The sequence below is a fragment of the Pipistrellus hanaki genome, assembly GCF_964339955.1.
Source record: "Pipistrellus hanaki genome assembly, chromosome: 2".
NCBI classification, from domain to species: domain Eukaryota; kingdom Metazoa; phylum Chordata; class Mammalia; order Chiroptera; family Vespertilionidae; genus Pipistrellus; species Pipistrellus hanaki.
This window is the reverse complement of record NC_140504.1, coordinates 23,183,015-23,194,703: the sequence shown is the minus strand read 5'-3', so window position 1 is coordinate 23,194,703 and position 11,689 is coordinate 23,183,015. Positions and strand designations below refer to the sequence as shown.

The window sequence follows — 11,689 nt, the reverse complement described above, 5'->3', positions numbered from 1 at the left end:
GCCACAGGAGAGGAGCTTGTCTGTCACTCTAGCCTGGGGAACAATGGACTGGCTAAGAGGGTGGAGCCACTGCAAATGCACAAAATCTTGGAAAGGTAACATCCCAGATGAAGAGTTCTCTCTCACTTCTTCTTCTGCTCCTTTGCTCCATGACCTTCACTCGCCTCTGTGCTCACCTGCTCTCTCCATGGTCATGTGGCCTTAAGCAGCCTCATGGCCCATGGCCATGCAGACCCCATACTCAATGGCCTGCAGCTGGATACATGAGCTAAACCAGCCCAGTGCTGAACTGGCAGGTGCTTTACCATGGACAGACATTCTGGGCAGTGCCCTTGATCCTGGCCCTGCCCAAGTCCAGACTGGACTTCTCCCAGGGCAACGTGGACAAAGAGGGAACCTCCTTAACAGTTTCAGAGACCTACATGCTCTAATTGTTCTTTTTCAAGTAATTGCTGTAACTCAAATATTCAGGTAAATGTAACGAGCTTTCCCTAGTTATAAAATAAATATAATATTTATTGTTAGAAATTGTAGTAACACAGGAAATGTGGCTGTTTTGGTGTATGATTTTTCAAGCATGACTTGGGAACAAACAAAATTTCATCCGTATGGGTCCTTTTCATAAAATGCTGCCCTTCATTTTCTCTGAAACTCCTTAATGCAGTACACCAAATTTTAAACTAAAAATATTCTATTTATTTTGCACCTATATTTCTAATCAATTTCTTTTTGATATGAAGGTGATAACATTTTCAAGTCCAAATTTTAAATAATCTTATCACATATTTAAAGAGTATTAAATACTATGAATGGTTTTAAGGAAGACTTCCTGGACTAAACATTTCACTTATTATCAATGTTACAACCTAGACTTATTGACCTAAAGTGCTTAGCATAAGTGTTTAGAATTTTCACATAGATCTGCCTCTTACACCCTACAGGAAACACTCGAAGGCAGAATTTGTTCCTTTGCTTGGGCTGGAGCCACAGAGACAATGAGACAGAATCTTGTACAAATTGATATGATTTCATCTCTGCTGTCTGGTTGGCAAGAGAATGTGAAGCACGCTCTTCATGTTGCTGTATTTGAGAGCAGCATTGGATTGAATGATCTACATGGAATTTATTCAAAAAGCTTTCAGTAGAATTATGAAAGTCTGCAGGTGATTAACTCCCAGCCCACATTTCCACATCTTTAGAGCTTACTTTTGATGATTTGGTTACAGCTAATACCTCTTTGTCAGTCGTTTCTATGAAAAAACCTGTCCCCCACTTAGCTCTATTATACTCAAACAGGTCACAGTGCCCAGGGGAGATTTTTTTTTTTTTTCTGAATCAAATGCTGAGGGGGGAAAATGACATTTTTGACACTATCATGTGAAAGTTATTTTCAAATTGTGGAAAGCATTACTTGAATATTAGCACTAAACTCCCCTCTATTCCCTTAGAAAATGTTTTTGTCACTTTGTCTTGCTTAAAAATAATTTGACCAAAAGCTGTGTCTAGATTAGGCAGGAATTTCCTAAATGTTAAGCAATCTTTTGAAATACTTCACTTCTTTTAAAATATATACCTCCTAATCTTCAAATTACTGGATCTCTCCCTTATCATTGGGACTGCTTCTTTTATAACTTGCATTCTTTACTCCTCAACAGTGTTTTTCAATTTGTAAGTTCTAGATTTATTTTTTATTGTATCTAGAATATTCTGGGGTAAAAAAATAAGTAATATAGAAATCAATGCATATTTAAAAACCATTGTTGAATATATGCCCCATATCTTTGTCTCCAAGCATCTAAATTCTTGGTAGTAAACTCATGAAACGATCCATGAAAAACAGGAAGATGAGAGAGAGAGAGAGAGAGAGAGAGAGAGAGAGAGAGAGAGAGAGAGAGAGAGAGAGAGAGAGAGGTTGAGAGCAACACTAGCAAATATCAACCAAGCCTCTGGTCTGACATCTGCGTTCCAGCCCCAGACTGCAGCGCTCTGCTGAATGAAGTGGCAGAATCAGGGCTGTGGCCATCTGCACCAATTTACAGAGCTCTAATGTTCCTGCTGCAGCTGATAGTTGAGACCTCGGCAGCAAGATAAAGTGCCTGGAAATTCTATTTGCCTTTCCTGGGAAGGGGTAGGAAATAGGAAATACCGATTAAGGCTAAAACATAAGCGCTCATTCAATTCAAAGCAACAGAGAGACATCAAGATAACACATATTTTCAACTAAAGAAGAAAGGGGCTGATGATGCATCAGATATAACTATAATTATGAACAGTTGTTATCTTCTTAATTGGATGAATGAGAAAAGCTCTTTAGTTATGGGCATGCAACTGGCAGGGTCAAAGACGTTCATTATGTACACTGATGTCTGATGAGCAGTTTTCATACCCGTTGTTTTGCCATGTCTGAATGTACCCACCTTTATCCCCTCAACAGCTAAAACAAGCCAGCCTTAATTTATGTCATGATGAGGAAGATGGAGTTTTCCTTAAAACCTAGGACAAATTTAAATCAGCGAATTAAGGAACCCACACACAAAGTCAACTTGTGTTACTTCCTGAAGCCACATATTTCTGAGTTCATATTTACCAGTATAGTTCATATAAAAATGCTCAGCTTAATTTTGGTGCCAGTGGATTAAGAATCATCTGTGTGTACCAGAATATTTGATTTAACTCAATTTGCAGGGCTGTCACAATAATAGGTATAAAAGCTGAGAGAAATATACTTTGGCATCATGGAAGCAACAACAGCCAATGGAGCAACTGCCTTTGGAAATTGGACTGGGACTGGTGATCCAGGGAGAGCACTGGTATTTTCATAGCCCTGGACACTGGTCTTCATTTTCTCCGAAATTAACTGGATACTCCGAAGTCCATTTCACACAGTCCACTGTGCTGCACAGTTGCCTGTGTCAGCCATCGCACATTGTGTGTGTGTGTGTGTGTGTGTGTGTGTGTGTGTGTGTGGTGTTTTAATATATATATGCTAACTTTCTGTAACAAACTAAGTAGAATTTTATCCATTAAAAAGCTACCATACAGTCGGGAAAAAATGCACCCTACAGATAGGATGAAGGCATTCCTTCCAATGCACTGCTACATGGAAAAACACTGGGTTAAGATTCAGCTTACTGGTACTTCTCAGATAATACACTGCAGCAAAAATCAGAGGGAATTTATGTCTGCCAGGGTGTAGTTATAGTGACAGATATAGATACTGCAATCTGGTTTCCTTCTAATTGTTCTGTCATTCAAAACATTTGTATGAAGATTAAGAAATGGAAAAAAAAAAAAAGGAAGCGATATTTAAATATAGGTAAGGCTGAGATATAAAATGAAAAGCAACCTTATTCCCCCATTGACTGTTTTCTACTTTCTTGCCTTTGTGTCTATGAATTTCAATAGTGTGCTAAGTACAACTATGCTGTGCTATGATAATAGAGGCTTTCAAAATACCACGGACTAGAACATGAGCTGAGCCTCCATGTTTTATGATGCTATTTCCCCAGGCAGCCAACTTAGTTCACCTCATCTCGCCCCAGCTCTAGCAATAGAAGGAAATATTAAGAGTTCCATCATTGCCTGAGAGGTGAAATACATCTCTGAAGTCTCCATAAAGGCAGGAATGGAAATATTATAAAAACTTCACCAGGGAATTAAAAGCACATTCCATATTTGTTTTTCAGGTTTAAGAGCAAATGCCTGAGAGTCTGTTCAGAGAGTAAGTTTCAATAAAACATTATCATGCAATGGCTTCTGATATAATAGGAAAGTCGTTATTTTTCCCAATCTTAACTTGCAAAGAAAAAAAAAAGTGACATACATATAAAAGATAAAGAATAGCTGAACCTAAAACTAAATTGTTAAAGTATACATACAAATAAAAGATAAAGAATAGCTGAACCTAAAACTAAATTGTTAAAGTGCAGACTTCACTATTTAATATCCTAAAAAATAAAATTCTCTTACCAGCATGTATACTAAAGTCCTGTGTGATAGTTGTAAAATACTTGGGTAATTGGCATCTTGAACCAATAGCTTAAGACCATTAAAATTATTTCCTATTTTTCAATTTCATGCAAAACTTCAAAGTTTCAAAATTAGAACTACAAACATTTTCTGCCACATCCTAAGATCCATAAGAATAAAAACATTTTTGAATTTGCCACTGATAATGATGAGTATCCAAAACAGTTCATCATACAAAGCAAATGCTGAAAAATATTTCTTAAATAATTAGTTTCAGAAATAAAAATGATAAAAAATAGCATTTCTAGAATTTCTGTGCTTGCCAACCTATTATTTTTTTTCACTTTATAGAGTAAATTTTGACAATTTTTGTATGATTTTTATTGTTAGTTATATTTCATAAGATCATAGTTCTCCTTAAACTAGTGATCTGCTATTATAGGTTGTTTCCCTAATGCTGAGGGTCTTAATCCAGCATCTAGAGGGTTCAGAAATCTGGAGAAGGTGCTGTGTGTAAATTGATCAGAGTCCAGAGATGAAACATAATTTTGGAAGGTATTTTGGGGGAGCCAGAGAAGACTTAGCTAAAGGAACTAAGTTCTCCCTTGTCTCAGGACACCTTGCTTTTTATTAACACAAATTGACCTAAGGCAAAGTAGATATGCATCAAAGGCCAGGGTTTGGCATACAGAATCCACTGTCAGATTGGAAGAATTGCCTATAGCTGTTCAGGTGTTTGGCCAGTGGGAGGCAATAACATGCAGATTGAAATGCCCTCTGCTGTCTGGCAGCAAGCAATTATTTTATGCATCCTTTTCAGGTTTGGGGAAATGCCCTCAGCCATCTACAGATGACTCAGCCCTGCTGACATGCTGAAACTGGCTTCTGGCATTTCCCCACAAATTCATATGTTGAAGTCTTAACTCCCAGCAACTCAGAATATGATCTTATTTGAACATTGAGTCTTCACAGAAGCAATCGAGGGACACATTAGGGTGGGCTTTGATCAAACATGCCTAGGGGCCTCATGAAAAGGGCTGCCATGCACATGAAGGCAGAGATCAGGGTGATGCTTGTACCAGCCGAGGAGCATCAGAGATTGTTAGTAAACCACCAGAAGCTGGAGGAGAGGCATGAAACAGATCCTTCCTCACAGCCTCAAAAGGAACCAACCCTGCAGACACCTGGATCTGGGTTGAGTCTCAGGAATTGTGAGACAACAAATTTCTATTGTGTAAGTCTTTCAGTGTGTGGTACTTCGTTACAGCAGATATAGTAAACTAACATATCTGTATAAGGTTTGTTTGATGGTTATTTCACAGGAAGTATAATAATTACTCACAGCATGCCATAAATATTACATGATTTTATTTAATGAGAAAATGCATTTTATTTAAAAACACTGTTATCCTTTTCACAACAAAGCTTATAAATTGGATTTTCTTCCATATTTAATGGATATTTAATTAATTGGAAAGATCTCCAGTTAATTTTTGAGAAATTTAATGAATAAATATAATATATATATATATTTTTTTTATAATTTACAATGATTATTAGCTCATACATCAAATTTTCATGTGTAAGAGAAAATATGCCTCAAGAACACTTTTAACAGGCTCTGGCTAGGCCTCAGCCAGATAACTCAGTTAGTTGGAGCATGATTCCATATACCAAAAAGATTCCGGATCACAACACATACCCAGGTTGTGAGTTCAATTCCCCATCAAGATGGGCACCAGAGGCAGCAGATTGATGCTTCTCTCTCACATTGATTCTTCCCCTCTCTCTTCTCTCTGTATGTCAAAACAATACAAAAATAAAAATTATCTGACTAGTTGTGGAAGTCTAGCTACTAGATAGAAAGCTTGCTCATGAATTTATCTTTTTTAATTACATGTTGTCAAACACAGAATAAGAGTCTTCCATATAGGAATACCTCCATAACATGCTACATGAAAAGAGTTCTCAGGGCTGCCAACCTTATAGGAGAGGTTGAGTAGTAGTATATTTCTCCTACATTAAAAAAAAAGAGTCTTCCATAAACTAGCAAAGAATAATATAAGCGTAAAATAATATAAGTATAAAAATAACTATAGCTTGCATTTATAAAGGATTTTTAATTTTAAAAAATGATTTAAAAGTTCTTTAATCCTCACAGCAACTCTATGGGACAGTGTCTTAGGCATGAATTTTGTCAATTGACCATGACCTGGAGGAACAAGGTATTTGTCTAGGGGACAGAGTTTTGAAAGTCCTGGGTAAAAATATAACACAATGTCCTCTACTACTATTGTGCATATGTACTCCATGAAAATAATCACCCTAGAACTTTAAATCAAACCCTGCTCTAAAGTCTTTTAACAGAACTTGGTAAAGATATGTGTCTTCACTTTAAAATTTTTAACTCTTTAAATGAACTAGAAAATGTTTGCGTATTTGCTCAAATATTTCAGAAGCTCAGCACAATCTTCTTAGAAAACAAACTTAACTTTCTGTCTTCCTTTCTGCCTCTGGTATGTAATGCTTTGATGTTATTTAACCTTTAAAATTCCTCTTTTAAAACTATTCATTGTGTGTGTGTGTGTGTGTGTGTGTGTGTGTGTGTGTATGCGTATGCGTGCGCACACATTGGGTATCTCACCCATGCTCAGTAAACCTTGCCTACAAATTTGTAGCTATGATTACTCATAATTTAAATGTCAAATCCCAGACATGTAACCACCTTGAGTTAAAATAACTGAGTTAACATAAGTGACTGCTCACTTAAAAAGTTGAAGTAAAGAATTAAATTGCATGTTTTCAGAAATTTTATTTTAAGGTCCTTTATCTTTGCAATTATTCTTCATTTGTCATTAATAACTTTGAGAAATATTTGGGAATTCAATTCAGATGACCTAACGTAGTTAGTAGTAAGTACTCATTGTTCAAAAGCATTTTCTTAACTCTTTATTTTCATTTGTTAATCAGAGATTTGAAGCTATTGCTCACATTTGTCTTTTAAGTGGTTATTTAATGCTTAAATGTAATACTACATGTTAACCAGGACAATATAATGTTCTTGGTAAACTTTTGTATAACATAAACTGTCTCTAGTAAGGACAATTTAAATTTTCTTTCATCTCAATTGAAATGAAAAGCAAAGCCCTAGCAGGTTTGGCTCAGTGGATAGAGCATCGGCTTAGAGACTGGAGGGTTCAGGGTTTGATTCTGGTCTAGGGCCCATACATCTATTGCAGGCTTGTTCTCTGACCCTGGTTAGGGAAAATGCAGGAAGCAACCATTCAATGTGTCTCTCTCACATCAATGTTTTTCTTTATATACCTCTTCCCCTCCTTTCCACTCTCTAAAAATCAATGAAAAAAAAATATCCTGTGGTAAGGATTTTTTTTAAAAAAAGGAAGAAAGGAAAAGTGAATTATCCAAAGTAGACCTGAATTAGAGCATAATTTTTGATGATTGTCTGCAATAAATGAATGTACTAATGAAAATGGAAAACTCCAGGATGCTCATATATGGTCCTCTATACTGGTTAATACAGTTTTACCCTAAACCTTCCTAATGCTGCCACCCTTTAACACAGTTCCTCAGGTTGTGGTGACCTCCAACCATAAAATTATTTTCATTGCTACTTCATAACTGTAATTTTGCTAGTGTTAATGAATTGTAATGTAAATATCTGTGTTTTCCAATGGTCTTAGGCTCTACAGCAGTGTTTCCCAACCTCTGGGTTGCAACTCACAGGTTGAGAACCACTATCAGGGTTGCCTAAGACCATCAGAACTGTATTAAAGGGTCGCGGCATAAGAAAGGTTGAGTACCACTGTCGTAAACAGAATATATATATCATATTAGCCAGAAGTTCATGCTCAGTCACTGATGCAGTATAACTGTCACTGACTATACAAAACTTATTTCAGAGATAAATAGTGTCTATGGAGAACTTTGCAGCAGCATCATTATTAAAATAGCTACGAAATACCCAAATTTGCTTTATGGTGAACATTTTGATAAGAAAACCCTCTCTATAGCTTGGGGGCTTTCTCCATGCTGCCTCATACAGTATTAGTGACTTTGGCCACAGTGGATAGCAAGCTTACCACCACCACAACATAACCCTTTAGATGGCTGTGTGGTCATTGTACCTGAGACGGCATCATAGAAAAAAGGGAATATCTTAGGACTCCTTTCTCTCTCTCTTCTTTTCTGTTTTATTTTTTTTTTTTTTTCCTTTCTGACATTAATGCCTCCCTATGCACAAGGAATTTATTTTATATCTGACATTAGTAAACATAAGACTAAATCTATTAGAGATCAGTATATAGCAGAATCAGAAGTAGAAAGCAATAAAAAAAAGTAAGTGAAAAAAATCTTAATGTACCACAAGATATAATTGTTTTTGAGGTACAGAAAGATGCATTCATATTTCTAAACTTCCCCCTTGCAAACTCCTAAAACTGCCCTGAGTAGACACTCTCTTGCAGTTTTAGTGATTACCATAAATTTATTGAAGTAAATGAAGACATTCTCTACCAAAGAATAATGTTTAATTAGGAGTCTTTCACTCTGGGAATATTCCCAATTCACTGTTAAGGGAATTTCCTGCCTTCAAATTGTAATACTGCTTTGATTTTCAGCCAGCTTGCTGCTCTCATATTAACATTAATGAATTTGAGATCAGTTTTGCACCTGGAAAATCAATAAAAAGCATAAATGGATTTCCATAAGAAGACTACAAGAACACTATGTGCCATATAAAAGGTGTCTGAAGGAAGACACTGCCTAAAGATTAAAATATGTCAACTGTTAATTTATTGTCCTGTATTAAAGTAGGCATTCATAGTCTTGCTGTTCTTGTTAATAATGTTGCTAATTACAATATTAAGACCTTTCTTTGAATGTTACAGAACCTGTTTACAATATATACTTTATAAAACATAAGGAGCTTTCAAAGAATAGATAACTATAAACCAATTCAATAGAAAAACAAAAATTCATTACTTTGAGCCAAATCTCAGGGCTCCCACATGCTACCTCTGAATTATTTTCTTAAATGCCTTTCTAATGCTTACTAAGAAACCTAACTTAGATTCTGTTTAATAAGTTTATTTTTTAATCCCATCACATGAAGTTGAATAGTACATAACAAATGTTTGAAAATTTGCTTTTAAATTTTGTTTAAAAATCACACACTCATTATTCTTAATCTTGAATTACTGTTTTTAACCTTGTTTGGGGCAATTAAAAATATTATGATTATATTTGAATTAAGTTACAAGGTGTCAATATTGTTGAAATTTTTTTTGAAATAAATTGAACTATATCTAAGATAGACTAAAACATTGCAATAAAAGTGCTAGTGCCTTCATTTGATAGAAAGTACATTTTAATTTGAATAATGAGGTTCTGCTTTATTTGTCTTATCAGTTCACATTTTCTATAATTTTTAAATGGATACCAGTTATAAATACAATTAGATGTAGATAAAATGTAAGCTAAAAATTCTTCCAAATACAGATATTAATATTTAAGTCATAAAGGTCTTGATGACATTTAAAAATGTTATTGACTTTAGAAACATGGAACCTTTACATTGATGATAAAGCAACAATAGGAAGGGCTTGTTCATAAGGAAATAAATACCTTGAGAGAATATATAGATGGCGTGCTTCCATTTTATTAAGTAAGCTGCCTGGAAGAGCATAAGAATCAGATACACTACCCTAACCTGTTTGGCTCTGTGGATAGAGCATTGGCCTTCGGACTCAGCGGTTCCAGGTTCAATTCAGGTCAAGGTCATCTACCTTGGTTGCAGGCACATCCCCAGTAGGGAGTGTGCAGGAGGCAGCTGATCGATGTTTCTCTCTCATCGATGTTTTTAACTCTCTATTCCTCTCCCTTCCTCTCTGTAAAAAGTCAATAAAATATGTTTGTTTGTTTGTTTGTTTTTAAAGAATCAGGTGCACACAGATCTACTAGGAAGAAGTCGAGGAGAAACACTGACATAATTAGCCCTTGAGATTGTTCAAAGATGATCATAAGAAGTTTATAAAAATTTGAAAGTAGGTCTTGAAAAATCATATCTTCATTAGCATTTTAAACAGAAATCTCCTCTTCCTCCACAGCCATCCCATTCAGAAAGAGAGCAGGCTTTAATGTAAACTGGGATGGGAAGGAAGGACAAGATGACCTCTCAAAATTGCTTGCTAAACTAAAAAGTCAGCTCGACTCTGGAATAAAAATATTTACAGCTTGTATCTTGTTAGCTTAATTGAGTTTCTTCTGTATTCCAGATAAGCAATGGAGCTCCTTTCTCTCTCTTTTTTCATTAGTGACTTTCAGAACTTCCAAGTTCCCGTTTTATTGCTTATTAAATGTTTGTCAAATGGGGAGCTTGCTGGGGCCTGTTAATTGGTATGGCTTCCCATATCCTGTCACATTGACTTGGCCAGAAACGGAACAAAATAAAGATCTGCTAATTAGTGTGTGAGTCTGTTGCAAGTGATTTCACAGTGCAAATGTGCACAGAAAACATGGCAAATGCTTTCATTTTCTTTGCCTGTTTCTAAAAGTCTTGATTCTAAAACCTCTGCTTAATAGACACCAGTGGAAAAAGTGTGTATAGTAGTTTCATGAAGTTTTGCCTAATTGGTGAGGTAAAATACACAGAGGATAAAATTGAGAAGAATTTATATGATAAAGAAAAGATAGTAATTTAAGCAGAATTACTCAGATATAACTTTCTAAAATAAGTGACTTCAAAAGCAATTAAATGAAAAAAAGAGGAACAAAATACATTCCTGTGAACTGTGCAAGCAATAATAATAATAATTGGGGGAAAAAACTTAATAATACATCTAATCCTCACATTTCTCTGAAAAGATATGGTGAAATTGATGCTAATGCAGCAGAATGTAACCCAGGGATCTCTGTATTCAATTCTCTCTGGCCAGTGTTTACAGCTTCTCTGGGATAGAGGTTCCCAAAATTCTAGCCTTTGGCAGCTAGAGAGACAATCACGGTGGGCATCAATGTGTTGGAGAATCTAACTTTTCATAAGTAACTTTTCTTTTATTTGAAATAGAAGTGTCTTTTATATCTTTCTTCTAAAGTTAACAATGAATGTATCCTGCCATGCCTTTTTAAAACTGGAACCTACAAAGAAAAAGTCAACAAGAAAAACCGTTGTCTATATGCCTGTGTGCCTATATTGTTATTTAACTAGTGGTCCAGTGCACAAAATTTGTGCATGGGGGTGTGTCTCTCAGCCTGGCCTACACCCTTTGCAATCTGGGACCCCCTAGTGGGATGTCCGACTGTGGGGGGATGTCCCCATTGGATCGGACCTAACCTGGCAGTCAGACATCCCTCTTGCAATCCAGGACCACTGGCTCCTAGCTGCTCATCTGCCTGCCTACTTGATCGTCCCTATCCATTCTACATGCTGGTCCGCTCGCTCCCGAATGTCCCCCATGCCAGCCTCATGGCCCCTAACTGCCCTCCCCAACCAGCCTCATGCCCTCAACTCTCCTCCCTGGCCAGAAGCCCTCTGTGGCTGGTGTGGAACACTTGCCTTGTCACCACAGCAACAAAGCAAGCATTCTGCCAGGCTGCTCATGCTGGCTGCTCTCAGCTGCCGCCCCCCTGGGACTGGGGGACTCCAGCGGGACTGAGAGAACTGGGCACCACCATCGTGTGGCTATGAGCACCGCCATCTTTG

At 36.6% G+C, this 11,689-nt stretch overlaps 1 pseudogene across 1 annotated transcript in view; it reads left to right on the top strand.

Annotated features, from left to right (window-relative positions):
• The first annotated feature begins 220 nt into the window (after nucleotides 1–220).
• Nucleotides 221–11,689, top strand: part of LOC311617503 (small ribosomal subunit protein eS1-like) — a 52,255-nt pseudogene continuing 40,786 nt past the window's right edge. The window contains exon 1 of the transcript in view: nucleotides 221–471. The product of the transcript in view is annotated as a small ribosomal subunit protein eS1-like (transcript). The remainder of the gene's footprint in view (nucleotides 472–11,689) is intronic.